The sequence below is a fragment of the Amblyomma mixtum genome, chromosome 3 (assembly GCF_055824585.1).
Source record: "Amblyomma mixtum isolate Tamu chromosome 3, ASM5582458v1, whole genome shotgun sequence".
NCBI classification, from domain to species: Eukaryota; Metazoa; Arthropoda; class Arachnida; order Ixodida; family Ixodidae; genus Amblyomma; species Amblyomma mixtum.
Genome location: NC_143014.1, coordinates 406,783,859 through 406,794,911, shown reverse-complemented (window position 1 = coordinate 406,794,911; position 11,053 = coordinate 406,783,859). Strand labels below are relative to the sequence as shown.

The following is an 11,053-nucleotide window of genomic DNA, read 5'->3' as shown; positions in this document are numbered from 1 at the left end:
TTCGAAATGCAAACCCGAGGACCTAATGAGCGACTGCAAATGCTGCAAGAAAGCTATGACGAAGTCCGCCAACGGTTGAAACGTTATGAAGATGACCGAGCTGTGTAGGCCGCAGTGAACATGTCCAAGGCTGCAGCAGACGGTGACAAGACTGCGAAATTTGTCTTGGAACAGGTCATGAACTTTGACAAAGCAAGACCAGCTTGGGACGAGCCAACATTGAGAGAGTGTATATTATGGAGAGCAACGTCCTCCAAAGAATACGACTTGGTGCGCGGAAGAAAGCTTCTGAAACTATCGTGCCGAAGCACGCTGCAGAAGAAGCTGTTGAGGCCACTCCTAGCCAACTGGGCAGGAGACGTGAATAGCTCGCTGGAAAGTATCCTGAAACTTTCGCGGAAGCCTCTATAGACGCAAGACTTTTCGGGACAGAGAGCACATGCTTGACGAGTGGTCTTATTAAAGTGTTTCTAGCTACTCCCTTTCATTTTTGTGTGCTGCGTATTTTATTACTGTATCAAAGGTACACGAAGTATTCTTGTGCTGTTGTCAGATGTGCTCGTCTCGTGAGGAGACACATGTGAAAGTCTCGTGAGGAGACACATGGTTCGCCTTTAGCCCCTCCTCCTTGACATAATTCACAATATTGTCGCCAACTACAAGACTACAGAGCGAGCAGTGGCGAGCACAGGAGGGCTCGCGCAAGGCCCACCACCAACATTAAATTATGCCATGGTCATTCGCCGTGTAGTCCTGTCTTCGGCTCGCCATCACATTACAACATGTATTTATGTCCTGCATAAGGGGAAATGTACGGAGAATCGTTACTGCTCGCCGTCTTTTATATACATCAACAATACTGAGTAAAAAAATTTTCTTGTTATCTGAGGGCACTTTTTCGAAAAAAGTAATAAGTGCATCTGTGCCGTAAACAAAGGGCATGAGTTGAGCATGCGTGGACAAAACAATCTCAGTAGTCGTTATGACAATCTCAGTTGCGTTTTCTGCATAGCTTTCTGTGCTGCGAGCCTTACCGACCACGGGGATATCGACAAACATTTGCGTACGCGACCGTGCTCATTTTATTTGCGTTTCTAAAGGTGTGAAATTATACCCGGCCACCCCGTTCCCTACTTTATACCATTATGAATACTACAGGATAAAGCACCAGTAGATCGAAATATAATTTTTATTAAATTTCAGAGCCCTAACTCACAGGGCTCCGAGGCCCAGTGCATACCGTGAGGTGCAGTGCATACACCGCAAAACTGCAGGCAACTATTCCGTTACAAATGCACACAAAGCCCTGCCAGCGCTTCTACTCCTTCACCGATAGAAGCGTTTGCGGGACGGCAGGCTGGAAACGCTGATTGGTCGATGGGATGCGCTTCTCCGTGACGTTTTTTGACTTCGCCCTCGTTCTCAACCGGACGTGGCGTCAGCGCGCCTTTCTCGACCTCTCCCTAGAGCGCCTGGGGAATCGCTAGGTGCACCCGCCGCGCCGCGCGTGCGTGGTGAGCGGGCATGCCGCATTCGTTTCGTGATCCTCGGCGCGCTCGCTTCGAGGCGTGTGCAGCTATGGCGTTCGTGCGTGGTGCGCTAGGCGGCGACAGCCAGCTGAAATTTCTGTGCAGTTTTTGCTTGCGGCTTTCGCCGTTTCCCCAGGAGCACGTGGCTAGTGTCGTGCTCGTATTTAAAGTTTTTGCCGCGGCACTACAAGGATCCGCATCAGGCGCGCTTTGAGGACCGCCGTTTGACAGCTACGCTGACGCGCTTGTCGGGGGTGCGCATTCTCAACCCTGAGGTAAGGACTGAACTACATTGTCGCAAGTTTTCTCGTGCATTGAGGACTCACCAAATTGCGGTGCTTGTAACGAAACTTTTTTTTTTTTGCAGCGTCGTTCCCTGGATATGCTTCTCGGAAGCCGATGTCATTGTTCGCCGCGGACGCTGGGCCTACTGCTCGCCGCCACGCCGCTGTAGGTTGACGTTGAAGAGCTGCTCCAAACGGCCCTTTTCAGGGCCGCTTCATTGCTTCCTGGAAGATTGCGGGCATCAATCTCGCGGCCGTGTTCCCTCTCTTTGTCGAAATCGGCGCCAGACATCAGAACCCGCGCTAGGCCTCGTTGCAGGGTTAAACGAGTGCAGTGTGGCTTTAGAGAAGTTATGACTTGCGCTTAGTCTATCTATATCATTCATTCAGTGCAGTGTGCCTTTGCTTCTTTAGCGACTTCTCACGCCTTGTCGAAATCGGATTTAAAGCTCACGCCACGCCTCGTTGAATGGGTTAACCGAGTGCAGCGCCTAGCTTTGTTTTTGTGTTCTAACCTGTAAGCAGTGCACCTTTCTTCGCTCCTTACTTTTGTTCTTTTCAGTCGTTTCCTGAATCCGTCGAAAGAGCCAGGCTTGCCGGATGGTTGTTCGCCGTGAATGGAACCACGAGGCGATCGCATCTGCATACACAGCACGACTTTGTTCCCTCGTGTTTTTTTTTACCAAGGATTGCTTCGACAGCTCGTGCAAAACGAGGACTGCGCACGCCGTGTCGTCGCTGCTTAGTGAAGAGGCACAAAACGGATGTCGTCCTTACTAAAGGCCCTTCTCGGGGCCACCTCAGTGTTTCCTGGCAGACCACGCGCTTTCCGCCCTGTGCACATGTTCCCCTCATTTCCAATCATTTGTAAGTTGCATATCAATGAATTAATAAATCAGTCAATGCACTTTATTTACCAGAAAAATCTCGCTGGTCACCCTGGGCTAAAAGCTGTGCACACAGCTTGACAAGGCCCAGGGGACCATTAGATGACAGTTTTGAACGTAGGAAAAACAAGTTGGTACTTTAAAAGAACATGGAAAGTACACCAAACAATATAAGAGATAAACATTACAATCGCGCATTACAGTAAAGAAAACACTTTGACAGCACATACAGTATCAATTTACACTATAATACATACAAAAATCACGACATTCAGCATTATGGCACGAAATATAAGAACAGCACATAAAGCAAAAAAGAATGCAAGTTACAATAGTACAGATGGATTAGCTGTTTACATTTGCATATGCATAAAAGTAGTCCTCGTCTCCTTGGGCCTCCTTCAAATCCTGCAGAAGGCTTGAATTTGCAACTGCTAATATCAAAGAAGATTTAGAAGATTGGGATACACGGTGCATAGTACTTGAGAAAACAAACAATAGCGCCTACAATGACACACACAGAAGATTAACTATGCAGCACAAGCGCTATCCTGCGCTCTACAGTATGGAACTGTGACTGAAAAATGAACCTTCACGTCAGTGAAATATGAGCCTTTAGGCTGTCTACAAATTGTTATTACAGAAAGAAAGAAATATTAGTGAATGTTGTGTGAGAGGCTTGCATATTACTCTGTTTATTTATTTATTTACCCCTCAAGGCCAGTGGCATTACACAGATGTTAGGGTGGGCTTGTCTAAAAGGAAAGTAAAATAATAGAGCCCGGCCCGCACCGCTTAGAGCACAACGGGCTAGTGGCATGACACAGGGGGAATGGTAAATATACTAAAACTGAGAGAAAAATACAGTTGATTACATGAACATTAAACAGCGCCTGAATATACAATGTTAGCTAGTGCTACGCGGAACTGCTCGTAATTTTCAGTGCCGGCAACTTCTGCGGTAAGGTGGTTCCAGTCGCATGAGGTTCGCGGCAGGAATGACTGCGAGCAGCATTTTCTGTTGCATGACATACTTCCAACTTTGTGATCATGATCAATGCGGCGGGATACAGAAATTGTACGGGGGATGAGGTGATCACGAAGAGCGGGATGATGGTACAGCTTGTGGAACAGGGTGATACGAAACACTTTTCTACGCGATGTCAGTTATGGGAGGCAGATATTAGACTTCATAGCTGTGCGGTTGTAGTTAACAAGGATTAAACGCACAGAGTTATTTTGCACCAGCTCAAGATCATTAATGAAGTCATGAGCAGGGTGCCATACACGTGTTGCATGCTCGAGTTTTTATCGTATTAGTGTTTGATAAAGCAGTAGTTTCAAATTGGAAGGAACGTTAAAGAAGTTGCGACGTAAGTAGCAAAGCATGCGATTAGCATTTTCAATTATGTTCTCGGTATGAAGAGACCAGTTAAGATAATAAGTAATGTGGACGCCGATGCACTTATATGATGAGGCTGATTCCAACGAAATGTTATCGATGTAGTAGTGAGGTGGGACGGAAGTTTTTCTAGATACACGCATGACTTTGCATTTGTTCATATATAGCTGCATTCACCATTCTTCGCACTGAAGTCAGTGGCGGTCTCGTCAAGTAGTCCCCTGCTTTGTACGTTCACCTTGTTAGCGGCTGTCTTATTTCACACAATTCCACGTTCTACACGTTGATAGGTATCGTGTTCCTGCCTTGGTGGTAGTGGTTTATTTTTTTTTAAAAAAAAAGGAAGCAAAAGAGTGTTGCCGGCTGCGGCAATTGCTATCTAATATCTTAAGCACCCGAGCTGCAGCCGGCGGAAACGACAGGGAAAGGGAGAGGATAGTAAGGAGAAGTATAGAGGGGAGCGACAGCAAGAAAGGACAGGGGAGAGCTTTGTACACTATTTACAAAATACAAAAGTAATCAAGTTCCCGCCACCGTTGTCTTGCCATGCCGCCGGCGCGGCGGCGACGGCGGTGCCATTTACCTGCGGTTGCGGTGGCCAACAACCTCGTCGGCGGGAGGGGGGGGGGGGAGCCACCCATTCATGTCTTTATCCCACCAGGGACACAGCGACGCAAGCGAGGGGACCATCCCTTTCTGGCTTGACAAGGAGCGCCGACCAGCCGCCTTGGGGACTGAGGGCAGAACAAATTAAGCCACTTCCCAGAACTGATAAATGAAGGCCGCTAACCCCACTGGTGAAATGTCCGGGCAGGTGCTTTGACCTTAGTGGACATGTCGTGGCAATTATCTCAGACGTCGACTCGTTTCGCCTGGTATCGAAATGAATATTGCTCGCGTAAGCGTTAACATTCAAAGATTGAGTAATGGTATAACGTCTATACCTTTCGCCATTTATTTTTCAATAACAAAGCGCAAAAAAATTTTTGTGCAAATAAAATGAAAAATCGCCCTTACAAAAATGACTTTTGAGCTTCAGTTGACGCCTTGTTGAGCTCCAGTTGAATCAACTGGAAGCCCACATGAACTCAATGTATGTTGAGCCTACTCAACACCTGCTACACGGAATTTTTGTTGAGCGTAGTCAAGAGATTTACTGTTGAGCAATATCTGTTGAACTTAAGTTGAATCACCTCAAGGCAGCCGTTTCTAAGCCTAACTAAATGAAATCATTTCGACATGCATCGTGTAAACAGACCCTGATCACATTACACATATTAAGAACGCACGCAGCACCCGTTAAAACTCTTATAAACCGCTCAAAGTCATTTTCTTGCATAGAAAAAAGTGCAATATGCTCATTCAGGCATACCTACTTTGGATGATTCGTATGTGCTCTCATAAAAAAGGGCGCTTATTTATGCTTTATTTAAGTTGTTTTTGAATGAATCAAGGTTGTCAAATAATAGACCGTTGCATATGAACTCCATTACTTCTACTACACATAAAATAAATAAATATGAATAGTAGTAACTGACATAACTTTGCTGATCGGCAGTCTACAACTTGCGCAGGTCCGGACACCCCTGAGTAGGACTATATAAGGGCGAAGCCGAGGTTGCCTTTAAGATCGTAAGATGAACTCTCTCAGTTCTTTCTATAGCCTCGTGTGCAGTACTGTCCCATGCTCTTTATCTGATGGATGTGTAGGGCTAAGGTGTATGTATGTATATATATATATATTGATATACATACCTGTTTCTGCGTATGCGTGGAGCACTACGTCACAGGGGATGACGGCTTCTCGTTAACGAGAAATTGCAGCAATAAATATCAATATACCGCCGAAAATTGCATTGGTAGTCGGTCCATCTGGCGCAATACGAATGTATTCCCAGGATTTTTTTGCTTTTTTACCCCAGCCAAGATTCAGAATGGCGTGTTGATTCACTCCCGTAATTCCAACATGAATTCAACATGAACTCAAAGCAGAAATTTCATTGAGAATGCTCAACTCTAGCACAGTGGCCACTTTTCCAATGAGTTTCAACTCGGCCTCAACAATTCACCAACACTAGCCCATCCTGGTCACAACAAAAATTCAACATGGCGTGTTGAGTCTGCTCATGAGAACTTCAACACTGTCTCAAGAAGCATTTTTGTAAGGGCGTTGTTTCTATTTTTTCTTTTTTTATATACAGCAGTCTGTCCGCTCCCCCTAAAACCACTCTCTGTGACCGCCACTGACTGAAGTAATGTAAGGTTGTTAGTGTTGGTTATTTCTCTAAAAATGACGCAAACATCAGCGAATAGGTGAATATGAGAATCCATAAGAGAGCGGGGATCATTAATGTTAGATCAGGAACAGTAGCTAGGGTCCAAGAACTGAACCTTGTGGAACTCCGGAAGACACCTCTGTAAAACAGGTGTTATAACCGTAAGCAATAACTACTTGTGAGCGATTAAGTAGACATTCAATCCATTTCAATAAGTTACAGTCAATATTAAGATGTTTTAGTTTGTGAGCCAAAAGGTTGTGACATACATCGTCGAAAGCCTTTGAAAAATTCAGAAATATACAGCCAGTTAGTGATGATAGGTCTAGAATACAGTGCAATGCATGTGTAAACTATATTAACTGTGTTTCGCAAGAGTAAAGTTTTCGAAAACAATGTTGCGCTGACATAAAAAGTTGTTCAATGAAAGGAAGTTAACAAGGTTGGTGAATATTATATGTTTGAACATTTTAGGTCAAGTATTGGTAAGGGATATGGGACGATAATTAATAGGGGATGCTTTGCTGCCGGATTTGTAGACTGTAACCACCTTTCCTATTTTCCACTCGGTAGCAGCGTTGACTGGTCAATGCTGGAAAAGTTTGGTTAGTATAATGGGCGAATAAGCTGCAGTGCTTTTTAAGTAACGCAGTCATAACCCGGAGCGGAATGAACACTGAGTCCATCAATAAGCTTATTCACACCAGTAGGAGCAACAGTTACAGGTGGCATGAAAACATAGTTGAAGTGGTGAGTTGTAGGCATATGTATACATCAGATATGGGTGTAAAGTTGTCAGTGATTACGCGGTTAAGAATCGTGACGCGAACGTCGGAAGGGATGAGGTCGCCTAACGGGTCAGATAACGCAAAACTATCGTCGGTGGAAGGATTAATGACCCGCCAGAATTTTTGACATTGGTGGTTACATGTGAGTGGAAGTGCTTTTAGCGCTTTTGAGCGCCTGAACATACATGTTGGAAGCCGCTGAAGACGAAGTCCGATCGCTCACTAGTTGGCGAGAACTTTGCGATGCGGTAGAGGCTTTCTTTTTGTTAGATAAACGTTTAATGTGATTATTACACTAGGGAGCTATTGAGTGGGTGGTAGCAGTGCGTTCAGGAGTGTATTGTTCTGTGAGTTGGGTGATTATAGCTGTGAACATGCTCCAGTTGGTTTGAATGCTGCGGACACCAAAGCTATGGGAAAGCATCGATAAAAAAAAATAGTTCATTATTTATCGCCTGATAATTTGCTCCATTGTAGTCTCGTATTATTATTTTTTTCTTTTTGTTAGTGTTCGGAGTGGCTAGATTAATGTCATAGTGCATTAGCAAGTGGTCGCTGATGCCTGGAAGGTATGTAATAGGTGAGGCTATGTCAGATCGATTTGTCAGGATTAAATCTAGCGTATTAGCCGCGTTGGCTGTTATAGTCCCTTGTGAGCACAAATGCACTAACGAGAATACTGAGCGCACATCTAAAAATTCGCGACTTCGAGACGAGAACGGGGACATTAAAGGGGAGTTGGTATCCCATGTTATCTTCGAAAAAATTAGATCGGCAAATAAAACAATACTGAAATAGATCATGGTGCTTTGTTTTTAAGTGTTTCCACAAAAAAGTATGGCAACAGATAAGGAAACGCTTAGGTGATCGTGATCGAGGAGGTTAGACTGAATTATAGTGCAACAGCTTGAAACAGGTCTTCACATCATTCATATATACTTTTGCATCTGAGCCTTGTATTTATTGCTGTATTTTGTGTTACAACTTGTATTTAAAATTTTTCAATTTTTCTAAACCTGTTCTTTTTTGCATATATTATGTATTCGCCCCTCCTGCTTGGGCCTACTGTAGGCCTGCAGTATGTTCTAAATAAAATAAAAATAAAAAGAACATTGCAGGAGCCCGGACAAAGCAAAATTACACAAATTACGCTTGAATAGAGATTATGGCGGGAAAGTGGATGAAATATAGCTAAAAGAAGAATTGTGAACCGAAGCAAAGTATGTAATGAGCCAGAAATATGCATATCAAAGAAGACACTGCACTGAGAAAATGGACAGCATGAAATAAATGAGCAGCACAAGTGCAGCGTACAGGCCTTTATCAAAGAATTTATTTTTTGTTTATTTACCACGTCCTGGTAGTGTTAGCCCCATAAAGCATTATCAAAATTATCACAATTTTCAGTTTTATTTGCTTAGGAGAACGTTAGAGCATTAAGAACTTGGCTCATAAATGCACCTCAAATATTGCCATAAATCATCGTACTCTTCGTCCTGGGCCACAAGAGCTGGGGCTTCATGAGATAATTATTACGGTGCATTAACGAAAATTTCAACATGCCGTCAGCATGCAAAGATTTTATACTGGCGCTGAAAAAAACGCATTTTTTTAATTTTCGCTGGCAGGAGGGAGTAATTTTCTTGACTGCGCTGCTTTCTTCCTAAGCAAATGAAAGACGTGTATGCCGAGCAAAAACAATTCGAAAATATGTAGCGTAAGATATAACACTAATGCACTGTGAAGCTTGATGCCTTATTGGTCCAGTAGAGTGGAGAGCTGGGCGAGTTAATTGGTTCACGATTGTAGAAAGAAAACCAGCGCAAAAGACGGGGACACAGAACTCGGAACACAGAATACAGGAACACAGAACACAGCGTCGTCCTGTGTTCCTGTTGTGCGTCTCCGTCCTTTGCCCTTGTTTTTTTTTTCCTTAATTGGCCATGCACTTGTGGCAATTTAAGTGCACTTCCTGTGAATTTTGCACAAAAGTAGTGTATTTTTGCATTCACCTTTTTTACACGCTGAGTTGTTTTATCTTTTGGTCACTTCAGAAGGGAGGAATTAGTATAGAAGTAATTTACTTGGAGAATACAAGGAAATATATCTTGCGATGAATTTTCTCATATTTTAATTCTGCCTGATGGGAATGCATTACGCGCCATACGGTGTTACTCACAACCAAACGCCCAAGGCTCTAAGTTGGGCAAAGCATGTATCATATATGTGGAAGTGCGAATATGGCTGTGGTGCGCTGGGCGTCTTGCATGCACAGCAGGAAGTGATTTGTGTCTAGACCATCCAGGAGGGCATGTACAAGGACGGGAAGATAGTACAAACGCTAGAAAAAAAAAAAAGCTAGCTGGGGCTAGAAACGCATTTTTCGTTCTAGCAAGTACCAACGTTGGGGCAAAGCAACCAGTTTTGGGCGCCTTGTAAGAAGAAAGGATGGTTCTGGGAAGCGGAGGCAGGGCTGCGTACGGCGCACGCGAGGTCGCGGGGTCACGGAGTAGCGCTGCAGCAGCACATCGGGAAAAGGTTAAATTCTTCCACTCGCCACTCGCAGCGCACCGCAGAGCCGGCAGCCTTCTCTCTTGTCCGCCTACCCGGCAGGTTCCGGCCGGGGAGACGGACAATAGTCGCGGGCGAGAGCGAAGGAGGGGGGGGGGGGGGGGCACCACATGAAAAGCATTAGAAGAATGTCACTGGCGCCTCCACTACGGCTCAGCTTGTATTATTCTGGCGCAGTGCTGCGTTTCGCCGTAATCGCTTGTCAGCAAAGTGAACACAGCACCGTGCCTTCCCGTGAATAGTACAAGCAGGGACGTCGCGGCCACATCGGCATTCGCAGTATAGCGCCGCCCTGTCGCTTATTTGCTCGCTTATCCTCTAACAAGTCAAAAAGTCTTCCTGTTGTGGCACGCCATCCATGGCTTACGACACCACGTCTGTCATTCCCCTTCATACTTCAAGCGTTTCTCTTGCTATGGAAGTATTAGCCGTTGCGGCCACCAATTCAAGCAGCGAGAAAAATTTCAGCGCCGCAGGATTCGTAATGAAAGAGCGCCGCTCTTGTTTCGATCAAGCCATCATCAATGAACAACTTGCATATTTAGAGTGATAAATCTATACCTTTATGCGTTGTGTCTTGTGTACAATCCCAAACTGTGATCTGGAATGCGAGGTCAAAATTTGAATGTCATTGAAATAAACTCATTTTCCTGAAATTCTCTTTTTGTGTCGTCGCCGCTTTGCAGGTCGGGCCGAGCACGAGCGTGCTCAGGGTCCTTCAGTGTCGGGCCGGGCTTCCTGTCGGTAGGTTAAGTCCCGGGCCGGGCGCGGGTTCGAAATTGCGGCCCGTGCACAGCTCTATTCAGAAACCTAATCACATTTCCTTTTGTGAAAAAAGAGCTATGTGCAGAGTTTAAATGGTGCAAGTATGAAGCTACAATGAAGTCAATTACCAAACACATCGAAACATCAATTGTGATGCCTGAAAAAAGATGTACTGCAACATATAAATACTCAAGTCTCGATAAGCAGGAATACTGAAGGGGAATAAAAACAGTTTTCTTTTGTTCGGGCTCACGCACCTGCTACAAACATATTCTTTATACATAGCAATAAAACTTGAAATAACTGTTTAAGAAGCCTTTTGGTCAAAGTATAGCTAAGTATGACTGAAAGGAGTCCGCAAGAAATGCACGGAAGCAGGCATGCATTGTGACAGCGCAGCGCGACAGGTGGGCTTTTTAATCTCGCGCGCGCACTGAAGAACATGGGTTTATGGTTTATTGGGGTTTTAACGTCGCAAAACGAGTCAGGCTATGAGGGACGCCGTAGTGAAAAGGGTTCGGAAATTTCGACCACCTGGGGTTCTTTAACGT

General features: G+C 44.8%; 1 long non-coding RNA gene across 1 annotated transcript; it reads left to right on the top strand.

Moving 5' to 3' along the window:
- Window positions 1-1,649: 1,649 nt before the first annotated feature.
- Window positions 1,650-2,725, top strand: LOC149357512 (uncharacterized). Its single transcript, XR_016289904.1, has 2 exons — window positions 1,650-1,804; window positions 1,897-2,725. It is a non-coding gene; the product is annotated as an uncharacterized LOC149357512 (long non-coding RNA).
- The last annotated feature ends 8,328 nt before the right edge of the window (window positions 2,726-11,053 follow it).